General features: G+C 36.5%; 1 protein-coding gene across 9 annotated transcripts in view; it reads right to left on the bottom strand.

Annotated features, from left to right (window-relative positions):
• The window catches only part of FBXW7 (F-box and WD repeat domain containing 7), a 225,205-nt gene that overhangs the window by 144,821 nt on the left and 56,746 nt on the right, over nucleotides 1-23,638 (bottom strand). For 7 of the 9 annotated variants that reach the window (XM_070768999.1, XM_070768998.1, XM_070768994.1 and 4 more), the window contains exon 2: nucleotides 10,868-10,914. The exons of the other annotated variants lie outside the window; for them this stretch is intronic. The gene's annotated coding sequence lies outside the window, so the exon portion shown is untranslated. The remainder of the gene's footprint in view (nucleotides 1-10,867; nucleotides 10,915-23,638) is intronic. 9 annotated transcript variants of the gene reach the window in all.

The following is a 23,638-nucleotide window of genomic DNA, read 5'->3' as shown; positions in this document are numbered from 1 at the left end:
TATATTTTTGAAAGACAATTTTAATAGAAAAATAAGAATATATAGACAGTTCACAGTAGAAAAAATTACCAAAAATTTACAAAAAGATATCCAAAACTTACCCCAAAAATGTATCTATCACATTTTTTTAAAGGCTTGTTATACTTTTTGTTAGCTATCCTAATACTGAAGTAAATGTAACAAGGTTTTGCCAAATATCAAAATGAATCTGCCACAGGTATACATGTGTTCCCCATCCTGAACTAATACATTTATGTAAACTTTAAAAATAAAATAAAATTTAAAAAAAAATGTAACAAGTTGCTTATTGCAGGTTTGTTTATGACATTGCTGCTGCTGCTAAGTCGCTTCAGTCGTGTCCGACTCTGTGCGATCCCATAGACAGCAGCCCACGAGGCTCCCCCATCCCTGAGATTCTCTAGGCAAGAACACTGGAGTGGGTTGCCATTGCCTTCTCCAATGCAGGAAAGTGAAAAGTGAAAGCGAAGTCGCTGAGTCTTCTCCGACTCTTAGCGACCCCATGGACTGCGGCCCACCAGGCTCCTCCATCCATGGGATTTTCCAGGCAAGAGTACTGGAGTGGGGTGCCATTGCCTTCAGAACTTCAAAATTAATCTAGCAATAAGAGGATGGATAAACGTCAAACTATAGTACAGCCTTCATATGGAATACAAAGTACAAGTCAGAATAAATCAGATTCTAGATCCTTAATACCTAAGTATTAATGTGGTAGTGACACCAGCTTTTCTAACCAAAATTCACCCTCACCTTTCATAGTAAAAGCAACATAGTAGGGCGCATGGATCCCTTACAATTACACCTGAAATTCTCATCAAAGGAAAATGAGTTTTAGAAACAACGTGTGCCCTTCTACACTGGGCCTTTTAAGAGAGTGGGTATGCAGATTATTTCTCCTTCCTAATACAGTTGGGACATGAAAACAAAGCACAAGGATGAAGAACTGAAAAGATGAAAGCAAACAGGTCCTAAGTAAGCACTTGGAAAAGTTTCACTGCCAATGTGAAAATGTGAAAACTTCTCCAATCAATATCTAAATTCCTTAAATTTTTATCCAAACCATTTATAATTGCTTTCAGTATATAATTGCTTTCCTTTTCAATATCATTTCCAGTCACTGGGCTCCAACCTCATAGCCTTCTCTTAATAAGCATAAGACTTATCCCCACAAAAGGCTTTAAACCTATGGTGCGCTTCCTTGAACTGCTCTCTCCACCAAACACTCACAGGGCTCTCTCCATGCCTTTCATCAGGTCTTTGTTCAAGAGCCACCTCTTCAGAAACAGTCTCTCAAAACCATTCCCCACCAAGCCCATCAGACCCTTGCATCTGAGCTCTACCCCCTTAATATGGGCATATCTAAGTTTCAAGGGTCTTGAAGCTTCTAAAACTTAGAGGATTGAAAAGAAAGGATACAGAATTGTAAGTATAAAATTAGAAATGAACATGAATACATATTAGAAATCTGAAAAAATTACAAAATATTAAAAAGACTGACAAATTTCATAAATAAATCCAGAAAAACAGCATTTTAATTAAATGCCTGACAACTCTGTTATGCCATAGTTCCTATATTTTTTGGTTGAGTACTCTTTCCTCGGGGCTTCCCTGGTAGCTCAGCTGGTAAAGAATCCACCTGCAATGCAGGAGATCCCGGTTCAATTCTTTGGTCAGGAAGATCCCCTGGAGAAGGGAGAGGCTACCAGAGAGTAGAGAATCCAGACAGAGACCTGGGTTCGATCCCTGGGTTGGGAAGATCCCCTGGAGAAAGACATGGGAACCCACTTCATTATTCTTGCCTGGAGAATCCCCACAGAGGAGCCTGGCAGGCTACAGTCCATGGGGTCACAAATAGTTGGATATGACTGAGCGATTAGACACAGCACAGCACTCTTTGCTTGGCTTTTCACGTGACAACAGCTTATAATGTTTCCTATACAGACATTAGGAGGATATAATTTAGTCTTTTCTCTAGCACAGTTGATCAAAATTTATTTTTTATTATTCAGGCTTATAAACTTCAAGTTTCACAACCTGTTCCTGGGAATGTCAAGTAAATTTTTGAGAGAGCCAACAAATAGGAGGAAACTCTATCAATCCTCTTTCATATATAAACTTGAGATTTTAATTCAAGTTTTCTTGTGCAGTAACTAATCTTACATACCCTAAATTTAAGGCATTCAGAGATGATAAAACAATCATCAATGTCATTTTTGGTGGCTTATGAGTTTTATGCTATATTCACTGATCAGAGAATTTGTTTCAAAAAAGTAAGTCATTTAAATATTTTTCCAGTATTTTCATATGATTGTCTTTTTCATGAATTGTATTATCAAAAAACCAAAAGCCTATTACTTTTGTTTATAATTTATTTTTCTTCTTAAATGAATTACTACTTTTGCATGATCAGAACATTTTTATGTCACAATTCACTTTACAATGTCAGAATAACTTTTTAATTATTCATGGTACAACCTTAACCATTTTTGTTTCATATTCCATTAATTTAATCTTAATTTTATCTTAACTCTTAAATAAATGTAAATATAACAAAAGAATACACCTTTAACTTTACTTTCAAATCAGAAGTCTATCATTTCACACTTGCTTTACTAAAGTGCTCCAATAAGCAGAGGAAATCACATATTTTAGTTTTATTAAATACGCTATTTCAACTAAAATCAGAAAAGATTTGGTGATTATACAATCATACATATTATATTATCAATTATTTGCTATACAGAAGCACCAACATACTGAATGCATAGGATGAAAATGTAATCTTACAGTTTTAGATAGGTATAATCTGCAAACGGTTCCATAGACTTGATTCCAACTGTGTACATTTCAAATCTCAAACCTGGTGTCTCCTTTGCTACTACTAGTATTAGTGTACTCATACTTTTAGCAGCGGCCATCAGGACACTTTCATACTGTCTACGCCCTCTATGTATATTTCATACTGTATATGCCCTTCATGTGTATTCCTGTCATGATGCCCAGAGCCACTGGAGATAAGGACACCTGCCTACAATGGGAAACTTACCAGTAATTTAACAGGGGCATGTTAAATTTAACATGATCATGACTGATCTCCATCTAAGTATATACCACTACACTTACAGTAAATGAAATATACCCCCAACTCAGACTTTTTTAGCCAAAACCAATTATCTGCTAATTATTCCTACAAAAATCTTTAAATTTGTGTTAAAACATCTTTTCAGACATTTGCCAGGCAATAACTACATAACTGAATAAGAGAAAGAAGTGGTAATATTAAAAGAATTACCCACTATTGCCACAGTTTTGTCCCAGGAATTCAAATCTTATGTGACATTAGGAGAAGAAGGAAAAAAAAAAAATTACTAACAAATTTCAAGAAGTGTAACAGCACATAAAGAAGAGATCTAAAGATTTAAACTTTCAAAAAAAGGTTTTAAAAAGTTTTTAATTTCAATTAGAAAATTGAAATTTCAAAATAGGCAGTAACAGGAATTTTTTAAACTTATTAAACTACTGAGAACATATACTAAATAATTATTTTTTAATGTTCTGGGTATTTTTCAAATTTCCCTACTGTGTATACTGTGAGTTAGGTTAAAACTATTGCAGATCATCATAAGTTCACATTACAGTTTACGGAAGAAATTAGGCTGTGCTGGGGTCGCAGTAAACGTAGTGGGCAGGGGCGGGGAGAGGGGGTGTCTGGCATCCACCGACCTTAAATCAAACAAAATCAACTGTTTTATGACAAGACTATACTACAACATAGGACCCCCCCACCTCCACCACCACACACACACAGAAAGCTACTATAAGGATTCTATAGTACAAAACGACAATAAACTAAAGTCCTCCTTAGCATTGATACCAAAATATTAAAACATACTTTATTTTTCAAAATTCAAAGAAATTCAAAATAAATTCAAAACCTAGGTGACATATGTGTGAACAGAAGACAATTTATATACATATATATATACTTTAAAAAAATCACTAAAGCTTAAGATGTAGCTCTCTTCATTAGTTTAACCCAATGAAACTAAATGAGTAAAATTACTATTTTAAAAGAGAGAAAAAAATCCAATCCAGTAACCAGATTACATAACAGAAAAATGGATTAACTATGAAAGCATCAGTTACTAAAACAGCTGACTTACCTATAAAAAAATCAAACCATTAAGAATTTAAAAATCCATAAATCTAAAACCTCCCATCAAAAAATACTCTTGACCAAGATTATTTCACTGGTGAATTCAGTTAAGGAAACAGTTAAGGAAACAGTTAAGGAAAACATATACCAGATTTATACAAACTATTTGGCATACAAATATTCCAGTATTACACAAAATAGAGGAAAAGAGGACAATTTCCAGTTCTGACAAAATTTTCAGCAAATCAAATTCACTGATATATAAAACCAATAATACATTCTGACAAAGTAAAGTTTATCTAGGAATATAGGGTTAATATGAAAAATAATTAATGTAATTCAACCACATTAATAGTTTAAGAAAAAACCTATATGATTGTGGCAACAGATGCAGGAGTCAGTGATAAAACCAAATACCATTAATGATTTAAAATAGACAAAACCAAAAAAAAAAAAATAATAATAAAATAAAATAGACAAAACCAGTCAACAAAGAACTTTTTCAGCCAGACAAAGAGTTATCTATGAAAGTCCTATCTATGATTATCAAAAAAAAAAAAAGACTGGAAGGAAGTAAAACTGTCTCTGTTCACATGGCTGTTTCTGTTTATGCACAAAATCCTAAGGAATCTGCCCCTCAAAGGTACCAGAGACAGGAAATAGTGAGCACTGATGAGGGTGTGGAGAAACTATAACCCTTGCAAATCACTGATGGTAATGTAGAACAGGGAAGCCGCCAAGCAAATCAGTTTGGCAGCTTCTCAAAAAGCTAAACAAAGAAGACCCAGGTACTTGTAACACCAGAGTTCACTGCAGAATTATTCACAACAACCAAAAAGTGAAGAGAAGTCAAATGTCCAACAATAGACGAATAGATAAATATAATGTGGAATATTGCAATGGAATATTATTCAGCCATAAAAAGGAAGGAAATTCTAACACATGTTCCAACATGTACTTCGAAAACATTACGCCAAGTGAAACAAGCCCAACACAAAACAACAAACACTGCAGGAGATTCCACATGTATGAAATATCTAAAATAGGCAAATTTATACAGACGGAAAGGGCAGTATCCTTTAGTTTTCTGCGGTTCACTTGCTTCCAGGATTTCCTTCAATAAATTTCCAACTGCTTGGCTAGGTCTAAGTTCTGGCCTGTGTGACTGGAATTACACAGGAGGCTAGGATGCAGTCAAAAGCAAGGAAGCCACAAACATACCACTCAGAAACATTTTCAGCCTTTAAAGTACAACTTCTCTTCTGACTTTTACCTACTTTCAGTCATTTTCTGCTGCTTTTAGTTTTTCTTTCAATATTTTATCAGCATTTGATCATTGCTACAGTTTTCTGTGAAAACCATAAGACATGTGATGACATCACTTTAATTTTCAATTTCACCATTACCTGTGAAATTATAAGCAGATCACAGCCTCTGTGATCCTTACTTCTACCATCTGCCTCATTAGCTAAGCTTAGGACCGAAGTATGATAACTAATATTAACAGGTACAGACAAGAGTTGATCAAAGACCTTGATACTGAATGGTTAAAACTGTTGTCTTAAAAAAATAAAATAAAATAAAATAAACAGATTGGGAAACTTAATAAGAATTTCATTTACTACTTCAACAACTATTTACATGCATGTATCAACGCAGTATTGCAGAAGACAACAGGGAAATGAGTGGTAAGAAGAAGCAAAATACCAAATAATGGAAAAGGCAGAACAGGATGAGAAAAGGAAAGACACAGATTAGCAACTGGAACTTAGTCATATCTTGGGGATGATAGAGAACACTCTCGTCAGCCTAACCAATGTCTACCTACCTGGGTAAGGTAAGAAAACTGGCTTAACTTCATTTGAGGAAGCAGAACTCTAACAGAAACAACTGTCAAACTGCAAGGTAAGTTGACTAGAAACTGAGAAATTGGATATCTAGAGTCAATTATAAATCAAACAAGTTCAGCGAGAATGGGAAGGACAGAAAAAGAGAAGACATTTTTCAAGGTAAGTGTGATAAGGCAGAGAACCTGTCATGAAGTAAGTTCTGAAGGAAAAAGCTTTTAGGAAAACTTCCCTGCATAATGTGGTTACTACAGTAACTGTATTGGGAGAAAAAAACAGTCAATACTACTGTGTGATAGCTTTCAGACATTTGTGCAAAAAACAGTGTGACATTTAGAATAATTCAAGTCCAGCTGAGCTTTCCTGAGTAAGATTAGAGAGCAGTGAAAGGCCCTTCTGATAAGCACAGTTTATACCCATATAACCCTGACCATATCTCCAAGGTGCTATTAGAGAGCAGCGGAGGGGCAAACTCTAGCACGTGTGCTGAGAAGCTGCCCCTGTAGAATAAGGCTGCCCCTACTGACTTCAGAGACAAATTAATGGATTAACTAAAGGGCAATTCTTAAAACCCTTGTAAGAATAAGATGTCTCTACGAATATTAGAACCTCATTTCAAGTATATATACTAAAAGAGAATTAATATGTATTCAATGATCATGCTAATAAGCTTACAGAAAAGAAGGGAAGGGGGAAAGAAGAGTGTACAAAAGCCATTTTGCCTTAATTCAGTCATAAAAGACGTCATCAAAATCCTCTTAATCACCATATTTGACATACAACCATAGGAGGAGTTAACTCAGCTAAATCTTTTTTTCTTATTTTTTATCACAATTGAAATTTTAACACCACTATGAATGAGATGTCAGTTTTTATTTCCTTTTCCATTGCAACATGTCAGTGGATAGTACAACACAAACTATAAACGTAAAGAAAAGAATCACCCATCCAATGGGCACTTAAGTGACTGTTCACCAATGAACACTATGATTTAAAATCAACTAACAAAAAGAATATAAATAATCTTAGCTCTATAAAATTTCATTAAAATAGACTTTTATTTGCAGTTAACATAAGTAAGTAAGTAAGTGTTAGTCGCTCAGTCGTGCCCGACTCTTTGCGACCCCATGGACTGCAGCGCACCAGGCTCCTGTGTCCATGAGATTTTCCAGGCAGGGATACTAGAGTGGGTTGCCATTTCCTTCTCCAGGAGATCTTCCCAACCCAGGGATCGAACTCGGGTCTCCTGCACTGCAGGCAGATTCTTTACCAACTGAGCTACAAGGGAAGCCCTTAGAATAGTACTAAATAATAAGGAAGATACAAAAGTAAATTCCCCAAATAAAAATTACTTGTTACACTGTATTACAATCTTGCCATTATACAGAAAGCCAATCTACTAAGAGTAGTGACACTCCACTGTTACATGCATTTCTCTAAAAAACTAAATTAGACAACATTAGTACTTTTGGCTAGAAAATCCCATGGACGGAGGAGCCTGGTAGGCTGCAGTCCATGGGGTTGCGAAGAGTCGGACACGACTGAGCGGATTCACTTTCACTTTTCACTTTCATGCATTGGAGAAGGAAATGGCAACCCACTCCAGTGTTCTTGCCTGGAGAATCCCAGGGACGGGAAGACTGGTGGGCTGCCGTCTATGGGGTCGCACAGAGTCGGACACGACTGAAGCGACTTAGCAGTAGCAGCAGCATAGGCTAATACATTGTGAAATATGCATTCAATTGATTAAAAAAAAAAAAACCCATAATGTAAAAAAGTAAAAAACTAAAATGGTTCCATAAAAATTAAAAAGGCACATACTCCATAAAGGAGAAGAAAAATATACATGTTCCATTTGTAGATTTACAAAAACATCCAAATATCCCTGCTACAAATAACTTGCACAAGATTAAAATCAATAAGATTCTCAAAATCTACTTTCTCCTCATAGGAAAGATTAAAATAACCCTGATAATATTCTTAGCCTAAAAAGCAGTGATTTATTAAGGTATGAAATCAAATGTGCAACAAATACCATGATAAACTATTTAGTTCTCCAATCCAAAATACTATGAATTCATGAGACTTTTATCAATATACATATCACACACAGATAACGTTTTCATGGCAACATATGAGATCAAAACACAATGTTTTGCTTAAAACAATTAGCTGAGGAACTGAAGCACAAATACAAGGCTAATTGCTTGCTTTGGGATTTGGTTGTCAGACACAAGAAATGCCAATGCTTCACAGTCCTGGGATAATTAAAACCTTGTCACAAACCTATACTATCAAATGAATATTTAAATATAAACTTGAAATATGAAACCAAAAGCATAAGCAACTAAAAAAAAAAAAAGATAAATTAGACGTCATCAAAATTAAAAATTTTTGTGCTTCAAAGGACACCAGAAAGAAAATGAAAAGACAATCCACAGATGGGGAAGAAAGTATTTACAAATCATATTATCTCATAAAGGGCTAGTTTCTAGAATATATAAAGAATGTGTATAGTTTAACATACAAAGACAACCTAACTAAAAAATGGACCAAGGATTTGGACAGACATTTCTCTAAAAAAATACATGTAAATGGCCAATAAGCACATGAAATAATGCTCATCATTAGTCATTATGGAAATGAAAATCAAAAGCACAATGAAATGCCATTTCATATCCAACAGGATGGCTAAAATACAAAACCAGATTGACAGTGTAACAATCAATGTCTGCAAGAGTGTGCCGAAATTGGCACTCTCACACACTGTGGTGAGACTAACTTCCATTTTAACAGTTCCTCAGTTACACACAGAGTTACTACACTAACTTGTACTTCTGCCCCTTATAAGCATACACCCAAAGGAAATGAAACTCTAGTGCACATAAAAACTTACATAAGAATGTTCACTGCAGAAGCACTCCTAATAGCCTAAACACAGATACAGTTCATCAACTGATAGGTGGATAAACAAAAGGAGGTATATAATGGAGTATTTTTTGGCCATAAAAATGAAGGATACACACTACCACGTGGGTGAACTCTGAAAATATTAAGTGAAAGAAACCAGACACAAAGACAGACACCGTATGATTCCATTTACAAGAAACGTCCAGGGATTTCCCTGGCAGTCCAGCGGTAAAGGCCCAGCGCTCCCAGGGCAGGCGGCCAGGTTCAATCCCCCGTCAGAGACCTGGAGCCCACATGCCGCAAATAAAAGAGTTCTCGTTCAGCAACTGAAGACCTTGCACACCACAATTAAGACTTGGTGGGAGGGGGAGAGAGATGAAGAAAGAAAGTCCAAAATAGGCAATTCATAGAAAAAGTATATTACTTGTCGCCTAAGGTGTCAGAGGAGTGAAGATGCTTCTAAAACTAGACAGCAATGATGATTACACAACTCTGAAACTCTGAATATACTAAAAATTTGCTAAAATAAAATATATGCCAAAAATACATACAATACAAAGATTGCTTCACTCAAACTAACTCAAATTATTTACATCAATGGGGAAAAAAATGGCCATAAATTACTTCTTCTACTTAATGGGAAAGTGTTAGTTGTTCAGTGGTGTCCAACTCTTTGTGACAAAGGACTGTAGCCCACCAGGCTCCTCTGTCCATGGAATTCTCCAGTTAAGAATAATGCAGTGGGTTCTTTTCCCTTCTCCAGGGGATCTTCCTGACCCAAGGCTCAAACCCAGGTCTCCCACATTGTAGGCACATTCTTTACTATCTGGGCCACCACGAATTCTTTTTTTCTACTTAATACATCTCCAGAAATCAATTACCACATTTTAAGTAGCAAAATTTTGTATAAGAGATTTTTGTAGCATCATTTGCTCCTTACAATGTTACATTTATTATAAATATTCAACAGAGTAGTATAATTTGTTGAATACTTATATCAACTATGATTATTATTGAAATTTTAAAATATAATTTGGTTGAAAATTTATTTTTTCAAACACATTAAAAAGTATAATAAAAGAAATCAATGCTTATCATTAAATATATCTTCATGTATCTAGGAAATTTTCTTAATCAAGATACTAATTTTCTTAGTATTCATTCTTAAAAATATTTTATTGACTATATTAAAATAATCAAAAACTACATATGCCACTTGATTAGCAACCAATGCCTCAGTACTTCCCTCTCATTGTTGACGTATATCTAATAATTTTTAAATCTATCATCAGTAACCAAAGCATTGTTAAATGTCTATATAGTCACCATAGCACAAAAATCTAAAATACTACAATGAAGTAAAACACATTCTGAGATTAATTCTACTTTCACTCAAAAATAAAAAATGTAAAGCACCATCTCGTGAAATCAAAAGTTTATGATCTGATTTACAGGCACCTATCAAATATTCATACTAAAATGTTATCACTAAGAAATAGTGTAAGGTCTGATCAGAGTCTTCACATTGACTTATTGTGATTAACTGGACCTAAGGTAAAGAGTAAAGTAAGGTATAGCTAAAGAATCTTGGTGTTTGTACTAGTATCAACAGCTACTAACAGCTATTACAAAAATCTTATGAAAGGAAAATCCTGTTTCATTCACAAAATATATTAGTATGTCTTTCCATGAAGACTATTAATTTCTTTGAATTCTTTTACTATTCAGCCTGCACACTAGAAGAATTTTCTTGATACAAAGAAAGAATCAGAAGAAGATCAGAATAAGTATAAAGAGAAAAAATTCAAGTACCAGGTAAAAATTAAAAGAAATGTGTTATAATTTACACAGGCTATTATTATAAATGTCATTAACGTAATATACATGTAAACTTAAGTAACATGCAAAGTATTTAACATGGAGAATACAGACTTACCAAATATTTGATAGCCTTTTAAAAATCTCACTGATGGTTGAGACTCCCTAAAATAATAAAAAAAAAACAAATATATGAGGAGTAATTTCTCAACTTCAAAAGTTACCCCTGATCTATAAAGTCTACCCAGGAATTCCATTTACATAATAGCAATTTGTTTTTCCACACTGCTTTAAAATCCAAAGCACCTGCTGAACTTTGCCAAATGATTAACAAAATTTTTCCTAAACTTATAAATAATTCAAGGTTTAAATGGAGAACCTAATGAATTACCAGGATATTGACAGCTCTCTAACAAATCAGATCTTAAAAATTACAGACCAAGACAACAGCATACTAACAATTTCTTAGGAAAGCACTCATATGTTAAATGGTCCCTAATTATCACATACAATGTCAGCTCTACATTCTAGTATCTAGTTACCAATACCTTTCTAAGTAGCAGCTACTGCTGCTGCTGCCACTAAGTCACTTCAGTCGTGTCAGACTCTGTGCGACCCCATAGACGGCAGCTCACCAGGCTCTCCCGTCCCTGGGACTCCCCAGGCAAGAACACTGGAGTGGGTTGCCATTTCCTTCTCCAATGCATAAAAGTGAAACGTGAAAGGGAAGTCGCTCAGTTGTGTCTAACTCTTAGCGACCCCAGGGACTGCAGCCTACCCGGCTTCTCCATCCATGGGATTCTCCAGGCAAGAGTACTGAAGTGGGTTGCCGTTGCCTTCTCCGAGTAACAGCTAGAAAATGTAACTCTAGCACCTACAGAACTGGGGACAATAAAATAGAAGGGGCTTCCCTGATAGCTCAGTGGCTAAGAATCCACCTGAAAATGTAGGAGACGGAGGTTCCACCCCTGGGTCAGGAAGACCCCCTGGAGAAGAAAATGGCAACCCACACTAGTATTTTTGCCTGGGAAAACCCACTGACAGAGGAGCCTGGCAGGCTACAATCCACGGAGGTTGCAAAAGAGTCAGACATGACTTAGTGACTAAACGAGATAGAAAGATACTTTTTAAAGTATTAAATTTTATTTTAAAAAATTAGCATAAGTATTTTAAAATCTACCCTATGTTGATACTAAAAAAAATTAAAAGATTTCAAAGAAAGGCATAAACTTACAAATTAATTTTATGACTTACAAAAGTTGTAAATAATTTTATAATAAACACAGTATGTATCTTTTCTGTCAAATTTCGAGTCAAAATAATTTTCAAAACGAAGTTCAAAACTTCAAGATTAAGCACTAAATATTATAGTGCTCTTGTTATTTGCCAGGCACATCGCTCAAGATTTGAAAAAGGTTGTATATCTCTTTTTTAATCACCTTATTCACTCTCCATTTCACAGATTACAAAACCAAGCTTTACAGAGATTCATTCACCTGCTTATATACGGTAGCTGTCATTGACTGCACAACCCAACATCTTTAAAGCATCAAACAGAAAACAAATAAGACAGAAAATGACATAGTATACACTAAAACTGATTGCCTCTTTTAGAATTAGATTTTAAAAAGATGTTTTTAAATTCCTTTTAAAAGAACCAACAGAATAAAAAAATCATCTACTTTAACTAGCGGAAAATGTTACCATTCAAAAACTACAATACCATTTTCTATCACCATTTGTATCATTTGTTTTCTATCACCACTACTGTTAAAATCAAAATCAATCAATCAATCACATCCATCCACGGATGTGGATGGAGCCATGGAAAAGGAGGAAGAAAAAAGTGTGTTCGAGACCCAAACAATGAAGTTTAGAACAATAAAGCTGTGAGATGACAGGAGAATGTCATCATGACTTTGAGGCAGATGAAGATTTCTTAAACAAGACAAAGATAAACACAGCAAACTGGACTTCCTTAAAAAGTTGTGTTCTTAAAATGAAGATGCAAGCTACAGAGTAGGAAGGATATTCTCAATGCACATGTCCAAAGGTACAGGTACAAAATATTTTTAAAAATGAGAGAAAAAAAACATTCTAAATCACCAAGAAAAAGACAATCCGATTTTTAAGACGAAGACGAAACAAAATTTTACTAAAAAGTAATTTCAAAATCCAACAAACATACTGAAACGGTCCTCAACATCACTAGTCCTCAAGAAAACACAGATAAACAACACAAGATACTTCTACCCACCAAAATGACTGGGTTTTAATAAAAAAATCAGGGAATACCAAGTATAAGCAAGCATGTGCAGCAAATGGCATTCTCATGCACTGCACAGAGAAATGGAAATTGGTATAACCAGTATGGAAAATTATGTGGAAATATCTATTAAAGGTGAAGGCTTTAAGGGCTTCCCTAGTGGCTCAGATGATAAAGCATCTGCCTGCAATGTGGGAGACCTAGGTTCGATCCCTGGGTCAGGAAGATCTCCTGGAGAAGGAAATGGCAACCCACTCTAGTACTCTTGCCTGGAAAATTCTATTGACGGAGGAGCCTGGTAGGCTACAGTCCATGGGATCGCAAAGAGTCGGACACAAATCAGCAACTTCACTAAAGGTGAAAATACATATACCCAATGACTAAGCAATACAACTCCTGGGTATATAGTCAATAGAAATGTGTATATTTGTGCACAGAAAGATATGTACAAGATTTATCACAGCAGCATTATTTAAACAGCCCAAAACTACACATGACCCAAATGTCCATCGGCAGGAGAAGGGAGAAATAAACTTTAGCAAATTCATACAAGGGTATCCTAAACCTCAGTGACAATGAGAAAACCAGTGCCATACGCAAAATAGGACACATGCACAAACAGGACACATCGCACAAACACAGTGCTGTATGAAAGAAGCTGGGTGGGGGGAGAAGCAGCGCACATCTAATTCTAGCCTATCAAATTCGAAAACAAGCCAAACTAATCTCTGATGGCAAAGTCACAGTAGTAAACTGCGGTGAGAGAGTTACTTGACCAGGACAGGTCACAGGGAGGCTTTAATTGGTATCTTGAACTAGGGTATGGTTACAAGTTTGTGTGTGTGTGTTCACTTTGCAAAAGTTCATCAATATCCAAAAGCTCATCTGTACTTTTCTGTATATAAATTATACTTCAATTATTATTTTTAAGCTTATTTAAAAAAAATAGATGAAAAATCACTTCTCAGTTAAGCAACTCCAGGTCATCATACTAATGGTCTGTAACTCAATAATTTGAAAATCTGGATCTCTTAACAATGTATTTATTTATATAGGCTGCATAAAAGTAAATTAAATACATCTAGTTATTTTGTATTAATAAGTTTTAAGAACAGTTTCAATGTAAAAATAAACTTTACCAAGAAATGATTCCTTATGATTTTCTACTAATAGCAAATGAAGTTTTACATGAAGTCCTGCTAATGAATATTTCTACATAGGCTCAACTTACATTCACAAATGTATAACTTCACGCATATTAAAAGTGTTAATGGCTAACTCAGAAGTTGATTCTAAAAGCAATCAGATGGCCAAGCCAGGAATCCATAAAAACTCATAAAACCTTTAAGGCACACTACTTGGCCCGGTTTTTCAGAAACTTTTAAGACTTTTAAAAACCAATAACCATTTGAAGAAAAGTCTTTCGGGTAATCATTCCTACATACCTAAAAAATTTTACATTGATATTTACAGTGATACCTTCTTTAACTAAAACATAAAGTTTTATCTGTATGTCCTTTTTATCTATCTTTCCATTATATTTACCTAAATAACTTTTTTTAATCTTACCAATTTCTCTCTAAATTAAATATCATTATTTGGTCAGATCTGAGAGCTTTTATCATTGATGGAAAGCCATCTTATTACTCACAACAACCTATTTGTCTTTAGCCATGGGGTAGAGTTGTCATGTAAGTCTCAAGATAAAGTTCGCAGGAACAGAATGGCATAGGCCCCAGCAGGTCAGGTCCCTGAACAATTCCCAGAGGAATCCTTTGGACAAACTTTACTGAAGATGACTCACTGAATCCTTACAGTAACTCTGCTCAGTCTTGGGGCGCTTCACCTGTGAGTCCAGCCTGATAGAGACCTCTCCAAACGTCCAGTCAGCACTGAACTGTGGCTCTGAGACACCAGGTGGCACAAGCAACACGTAGCCGAAACTGACTGCATTACTCAACCCACTCTCAGGCCAGAGGCCTGCTTCTAATTCAGAAACTTACCCCTCTAAACTGCAAGTTTTCACTAAGAACAAATTAAGACACACAGTTGCCACTTTGGGTAACTTTTGAAATGAACAGAAGAATTAACTTGAGAGGCACTTTAGAACATACCGGGGGGGAAAAAACCTCCCTCAAGAGAAGTTTGTCTTATCTACCTAAAAGATAAAAACCAAATTATTGAATATAAGGAGATGTCCCCAGAGGTCACACATCTCACCAAAAGAAGAGAGACAAACATGAACAGAAGGACCTGAATCATCCCTAAGGGTCTATTTTGAAGCAGAGAGCCAAGAGATCTCATCCTAAATCTAAAGAACCTTCAGGACTAGACACAGGTTCACTAGGAAAACTCTCTAGCTTTACAGTCTCTGGTAACATATGAAACATCCCAGAGAGGACAGTAAAGGTGTAAGCAGAACAGTCTTCCCCTAAAACAAAAGGGGATTGAGTGAATTCAGTGACTACACACTGTTCAATCAGCAATAAATCTAATAAAAATTGCTCATGAATGATAACTGTATTTACATAAATACTGGTATTTGAAAAATTAGCATCTTTAAATAGTGCTAATGATATGTCTTCTTAGGATTCTGTTATTTTTCATTGTTTTCTACTTTAATTTTAGAGGTGGAAAAGTTAGAGCCAGATTGGTGAAAAATATTTAAAAAGCAAGGTTACAGCTAGTCAACAGTTGTAAGTTGTAACATAGATATCAGATCTTAAATTATCTGAAACAAAGTGTTTCAAATCACTTTTCAAACTGCCCACCACACATTCAATTTAGCCAAATTAAAATATTTCACAAACCAACCCAGTCCAAATTAATAGTTTACCCCTACCTTATAGAGAAAGGGAAAAAGAAGTCGTTCAGTCGTGTCTAACTCTTCACGACCCCATGGACTGCAGCCCACCAGGCTCCTCCGTCCAAGGGACTCTCCAGGCAAGAGTACTGCGGTGGGGTGCCATCGCCTCCTCTGAGAACTAAATGCTTATAGAGAACTAAATGCTATTTTATCTTCTAAGTATTCAAAAAGCTTCAACTATTATAATTTTTTGTAAAAGACGTAAATTTTTACTTTAAAAACCTCATGCTGCACTTCTATTTCCATAATAAAGACACAGCACTCAGTACTTAACCTCTCAAGCTTCTTGCCTGACGACTGCAAAACTGCACAGGATTGCTTACACAATACCTCAAGAAGTTTCAAAAAAAATCTCTCAATGTTCTAATGACAGTCTCATAGATATTACCAACAAATTTAAAGAGAGACTCAAAAACATCTTCCTTTCCCCAGTTATTAAAAAGTGATATGATGTAAGTTTCAGTACAACTCACCTGCATTTTTATAATCATATTCACTACACAATCATACCTTCATAAAGTTATGCTCTGATCATTTTTCTTCAACATTTCCACAATCTTCCAAAGTATTTCTAAAAGTATTCACAGTTCTAGTCAACTGCCAATTTTTACAACATACTTCTTATTAAGCCTGGGTCTTATATCTTTCATATCCCTTAAATCAACACAAGTCCCAGTTGATCATTTTATTGCAGTAACATATAACCACTGTGGAGAATGTCCTCCTTTTGCAGTTCAATTGCACAGCTATTGTTTAGTTGCTAAGTCATATCCGACTCTGTGATCCCATGGACTGCATCACGCCTGGCTTCCATCCTTCACTATTTCCCGGAGCTTGCTCAAACTCATGTCCATTCAGTCAGTGATGCCATCCAACCACCTCATCTTCTGTCACCTTCTCCTGCCCTCAATTTTTCCCAGCATCAGGGTCTATTCCAATGAGCTGGCTCTTTGCACCAGGTGCCAAAGTATTGCAGCTTCAGCTTCAGCATCAGTCCTTCCAATGAATATTTAAGACTGATTTCCTTTAGGATTGATCGATTTGATCTCCACGTAGTCCAAGGGACTCTCAAGAGCCTTCTCCAGCACCACAGTTCAAAAGCATCAATTCTTCAGCGCTCAGCCTTCCTTATGGTCCAACTCTCATATCTGTACATGAATACTGGAAAAATCATAGCTTTGACTATCTGCACCCCTTTGTCAGCAAAGTGATGTCTCTGCTTTTGAACACGCTGTCTAGGTTTGCCTTAGCTTTTCTTCCAAGGAGCAAGCATCTTTTCATTTTATGGTTGCAGTCACTGTCCTCAGTGATTTTGGAGCCCAAGAAAATAAATTCTGCCACTGTTTCCATTTCCCCCCATCTATTTGCCATGAAGTGATGGGACCAGATGCCATGATCTTCATTTTTTGAATGTTGAGTTTTAAGCCAGCTTTTTCACTCTCCTCTTTCACTTTCATCATCTCTTTAGTTCCTCTTAGCTTCCTGCCACAAGGGTGGTATCATCTGCATATCTGAGGTTACTGATATTTCTCCCAGATTATTTATTATCAATAATAATTGATATTATTCCAGCTTGTGACTCATCCAGCCCGGCATTTTGCACGATGTCCTCAGCATATAAGTTAAATAAACAAGTTAACAATGTACAGCCTTGATGCACTCCTTTCCCAATTTTGAGTCAGTCCATTGTTCCATGTCCAATTCTAACTGTTGCTTCTTGATCTGCACACAGGTTTCTCAGGAGACAGATAGGATGGTCTGGTATTTCCATCTCTTTAAGAATTTTCCACAGTTTGTTGTGATCCACACAGTCAAAGTAGCAACTATAAAATAAACATGGCAAAAACCACCTTTTTTGGTAATTACCTAGCTATACATAGGAGAGAGGAAACAAATAAAAATACTACCAACACTGTAAAAGCTCCACAAAAAGGAAAAGTTAACTGTAGTACAATTTAGTTTCGGTACACTATTCATCCCTTTTGGGCTTCCCTGGTGGCTCAGATGGTGAAGCATCTGCCTATGATGCAGGAGATCCGGGTTCAATCCCTGGGGTCAGGAAGATCCCCTGGAGAAGGAAATGGCAACCCACTCCAGTATTCTTGTCTGGAAAATCCCATGGACGGAGGAGCCTCGTAGGCTATAGTCCATGGGGTCCCAAAGAGACAGACACGACTGAGAAACTTCACTTTTCACCTTCTTTACTTCATCCCTTTTATGGATCACAGTCTTGTTGTGGCAAAAGGGCTTGCGTAACTCAATGAAGCTATGAGTCATGCTGTGCAGGGCCACCCAAGACAGACAGGTCACAGTGAAGAGTTCTGACAAAACATGGTTCACCAGAAAAGGAAATGTCAACCCACTCCAGTATTCTTGCCTGGAGAACCCCATAGAGAATATGAAAAGGTAAAAAGACATGACTCCAAAAGATGAGCCTCCAGGTCAGAAGGTGTCCAGTACGCCACTGGGGAAGAGCAGAGGGCAATTACTAATAGCTCCAATAAGCATGAAGCAGCTGGGCCAAAGTGGAAACGATGCTCAGCTACGGATATGTCTGGTGCTGAAAGTCAAGTCCTATGCTATAAAGAATAATACTGCATAGGAACCTGGAATGTTAGGTCTGTCAATCAAGGTAAATTAGATGTGGTCAGACAGGAGATGGCAAGACTGACCATCGGCATCTTAGCAATCAGTGAACGAAAATGGATGGGAGCGAGAGAATTTAATTCCGATGACCATCATATTGTTGTTTAGTCACTAAGTCACGTCCGACACTTTTGAGACCCTATGGACTGCAGCCTGCAAGGCTCCTCTGACTATGGGATTTCCCAGGCAAGAACACTGGAGTGGGTTGCCATTTGCTTCTCCAGAGGATCTTTCAGACCCAGGGATCAAACCCACATCTCCTGCATCTCTTGCACTGGCAGGCAGATTCTTTATCACTGAGCAACCAGTTGGTACAAAAGTAACTGTGGTTTAAGACTGCAAATTTTAAATCATCGTAATTAGGTTACAGAGGGTCAGACATGACTAAACGACTGAACAACAACGAGGCTCAAATACATCTTTATTAATCAAAGAATTCATTACAATCAACACATTTTTGCCAACAACAAAAAGTTGGTTTATTCCTGTAGCTTAAAAATCCAGGCTTCTCGATTCAACGAACTCTTGGAAAGCATTTTCTGCCTCCTGCTGGTTGTGGAAGTGTTTTCCCTGCAAAAAAAGTTGTCAAGATGCTTGAAGAAGTGGTGGTCAGTTGGCAAGAGGTCAGGTGAATGTGGTGTATGAGGCAAAACTTCATAACCCAAGTCACTCAACTTTTGAAACCCTGGTTGTGCAACATGCAGTGGGCACTGTCATGGAGAGTTGGACCCTTCCATTGACCAAGACCAGCTGCAGGCATTTGCAGCATGTCATCAATTTGCTGAGCATACTTCTCAGATGTAATGGTTTCACCAGTATTCAAAAAGCTGCAGCGGCTCAGAACATCAGCAGATCACCAAACAGTGGCAGTGACCTTTTTTTGGTGCAAGTTTGGCTTTGGGAAGTACTTTGGAGCTTCTTCTCGGTTCAACCACTGAGTTGGTGGTTGCTGGTCATTGGATAAAATCCACTTTTCATCTCACATCACAATCCAGTCAAGAAATGGTTCACTGCTGTTGCAAAAATAAGAGAAGACAACAGATGAAGATAATGATTTTTTTTTTAATCAGCTCATGAGGCACCCACTTATCAAGCTTTTTCACCTTTCCAATATGCTTCAAGTGCATAATGACCGTAGAATGGCTGACACTGAGTTCCTTGGCAAATTCTCCTGTAGTTGTAAGAGGATCAGTTTCAATGATTCTCTCAATAGGTCGCTATCACCTTCCTAGGGCCGGCCACTGCACTCCTATCTTCAAGGTTCTCGTCTCCTTTGCAAAACTTCTTGAGCGACCACTTCACTGTACGTTGGTTAGCAATTCCTGGGCCAAATGCACTGCTGATGCTGCAGGTTGACTCTACTGCTTTACGACCCATTTTGAACTCAAGAAAACTGCTTGAACTTGCTTTTTGTCTAACATCATTTCCATTGTCTCAAATAAATATAAAACCAACAGCAAGCAATGCCATTAACAACAAAAAAATACAAGAAATGCATTTTAAAATGATGTGTTAACATAACCATGCTTACTTAATGTATTCCAACATCAAACGGCATATTTCAACAATGCAAAAACTGCAGTTACATTTGCACCAACCTAACACATAAAACGGAGAAGGCAATAGCACCCCACTCCAGTACTTTAGCCTGGAAAATCCCATGATGGAGGAGCCTGGTAGGCTGCAGTCCATGGGGTCGCTAAGAGTCGGACACGACTGAAGTAACTTAGCAGCAGCAGCAGCAACACATAAAAGTTGTAATGCTGAGCCAAGAAATGAATAGATACAGCAGACAACACTAATTTTAAACGCTACTGTAAGAACACAGACATTCCAAGTCCAAATACTCTAGCTAATGAAAACTCTCACCAAAGGGAAAAAAATCCACAAAACATAAACCTGTAAAGTAATATTCCAAAATAAATCTGTAACAGCCTTCATACATATCTTTTAACATAGTGAACCAAAAATCAAAACTATAAATGGACAAAACACAACAAGATATTAAATAAGAATTGACTGCACTCAGGCAGAGGGAATGGAGAAAAAGACAAATCACTTTCAAAATAAGTAGCAAAAGGACCTCCCTGGCAGTCCAGTGGTTAAGACTCCAAGCTTTCATCACAGGGGTTGCAGGTTAAATCCTTGGCTGGGGAACTAAGACCTTATCCACAAGATGGTATGGCCAAAAAAGAAGAAATAAAAAGGAAGGTTGGATTCAAGTAAAAATACAAAGGAAAATAAGAAACAAGAGATCAGCCAAGAGAATAAAAATACTGAAGAAAAAATGACCGGAGAAAAAAATTAACACAGATCTGTAAAGAAGCTATAACTCAGCCAAGAGAATAAAAATACTGAAGAAAAAATGACCGGAGAAAAAAATTAACACAGATCTGTAAAGAAGCTATAACTCAGCCAAGAGAATAAAAATACTGAAGAAAAAATGACCGGAGAAAAAAATTAACATAGATCTGTAAAGAAGCTATAACAAATGTATAACAGAAAACTCTGAAGAATGTAAAATAAAGGAACTAATATTTAAAACTATAACTTATAAAGTCTCTCCAAAACAAAAACAAATGTGTATTTACTTGTATGCTGTGGTGGGCAGGAAGAACTACAAGGTATGTGAATTGTAGCAACAAACATACTGCATACTTGGAAAAACCCAGAATAACAAACTACAAAACATAGCCTAGTAAAACTTCAAAAGAAGTAAGGAAAAAAATCTTTGGATCCTCCAGAAAAAACACCAAGCCTCTTACACAGGATAGAAAGCAAGGCTGGCATCTGGTTTCTAAATAGCAACATTCAAAGTAAAGCAAAAGTGTAGCATCTTCTTCAAGAAACCCAAGTAATGAAAGTATAAACCAAGGATTTTATATCCAGTCAGGTACGTTTATAACTACAGAACTAGAGATTTAAACATGCAAGAACTCTGGGAATGTATTATTCAGAGCCTACTCAGAGCAATCTACAAAAGAATGAGATTTACCTCATTAAAAGTAGACAGTGAAAACTTTGGCAAAAACTTTACTAAACAATGGGATAAACACTGAATATATTTAATTTTAGATATATTACTAAAACAAAAATATGGACAAAGAATGAAGATGGGTATTTAAATATTGTATTCTCTGACAAATTTTAATGGAATTTTTTTTTTAATATGAAGAAAACAGAAGTAAAAAACTAAAGAATCTGCTCACTGGCATTGAACAGGTAATAACTGAATGTCAGAGGATATTCATTTAATGCAGACAAAGCAATTATCAGCAGTCTAAGTTCTTTGCCTAAAGGGACCCTAATGATATAAGAAAATATTAGTATAAAGTTAGCCATTAAAACAAAAATATCAACTAAGAAAATAATCTTCAAAAAGAGTAAAGAAACAGCCCATAGGAAAAGAAGAAAAAAAGTAAATACAGCATAAAGCAGTAAAAGCAATGTAAAAATTAGAAGAAACACTGTCATGTCAAGATATAAAAATAGGCTTCACTCTATTTCCCAGGTGGCTCAGAGATAAAGAATCTGCCTGCAATGCAGGAGACATGGGTTTGATCCCTGGGTCAAGAAGGTGCCCTGGAGAAGGAAACAGCAACGTTTACGTTAAAAGCATCTGCCTACAATGCAGGAGACCCAGGTTCGATCCCTGGGTGGGGAAGATCCCTGGAGAAGGAAATGGCACCCCACTCCAGTACTCTTGCCTGGAAAATCCCATGGACAGAGGAGCCTGATAGGCTACAGTCCATGGGGTTGCGAAGAGTCAGACACGACTGAGCGACTTCACTTCACCAGTATTCTTGCCTGGAAAATCCCATGGACAGAGGGGCCTGGAAGGCTACAGTCCATGGGGGTCCCAAAGACTCAAGCAACTAAACAACAGCTCTTCTATTAAAAGGAAAAAGCTTCAAACTACTTATTTGAAAATAGTATTTACAAAAAGAACAAATATATATATATACACACATATACAAACACATATATATATTTAGGATTAAACATAAATGTGTAAAATTTCTATTAGGAAAGCTATAAAACACTTCTGAAAAATACAAATGAAAAGACATCCCCTATTCTCTTGGAAAGGATGACTAAGCTTCCTAAAGATACTGAGTTCCCTAAGTTGGGCTTCCCTGAGAGCTCAGTTGGTAAAGAATCCACCTGCAATGCAGGAGACCCCATTTGATTCCTAGGTGGGGAAGATCCCTTGGAGAAGGGACAGGCTACTCACACCAGTATTCTTGGGCTTCCCTTGTAGCTCAGCTGGTAAAGAATCTGCCTGCAATGTGGGAGACCTGGGTTCGCTCCCTGGGTTGGGAAGATCCCCTGCAGAAGGGAAAAGCTACCCATTCCAGTATTCTGGCCTGGAGAAGTCCTGTATAGTTCATGGGGTCATAAAGAGTAGGACATGACTGAGTGACTTTCACTTTCACAAATTAGTGATCAACATTATTCAAATAAAAATACCAACAAATGTTTTCCTAGAGCTCAACAAGCTGATGTTCAACTTCACTCATACAGAATATGTACACACGGTATTCTGCTTGTATAAAATAATAATAGGAATAAATACACAAACAGCAATGCATGAACATATAATATTTTGTTTATAATATAAACATATAACGCTTACTTTTTTTTACAAAAGGAAACACAAGGATAAACCAGAAACTAATGAAATTGGTAACCTACAGAGACTGAAAAGAGAAAACAGGGAAGGAGAAGGAAGGAAGGCTTTTCAGAATGCCTTTTTACATAGTTTTGACTCTTAGTCATTTTACTATTTTGCAAGTCTCAAAAAATTTTTTAAATGACTCAGTGATGGAGGGAGGGTTAAAACCAAACACAAGCAAAAAGAAATAAACCTTAGGGTTTATCAAAGTAGTGATATAAAAATATTTAATTAATTAAGATAATTTATGAGCACAGTACTCTGATATACACCTTCACTGGGGAATGACATGAACAACACTACACAGAAATCTTGAACTTTCCCTCATCACTAGGTTTGCTGTTGGCCGTGGTTTGGTGTGCCAATTTCAATATTATTATACCATGTACATTAGAGGACAAAGTAAATGAATAAATGTATATGTGACTGTTGACCA

This window comes from Bos indicus, chromosome 17 (assembly GCF_029378745.1).
Source record: "Bos indicus isolate NIAB-ARS_2022 breed Sahiwal x Tharparkar chromosome 17, NIAB-ARS_B.indTharparkar_mat_pri_1.0, whole genome shotgun sequence".
NCBI classification, from domain to species: domain Eukaryota; kingdom Metazoa; phylum Chordata; class Mammalia; order Artiodactyla; family Bovidae; genus Bos; species Bos indicus.
This window is presented reverse-complemented; position numbering and strand designations above follow the sequence as displayed.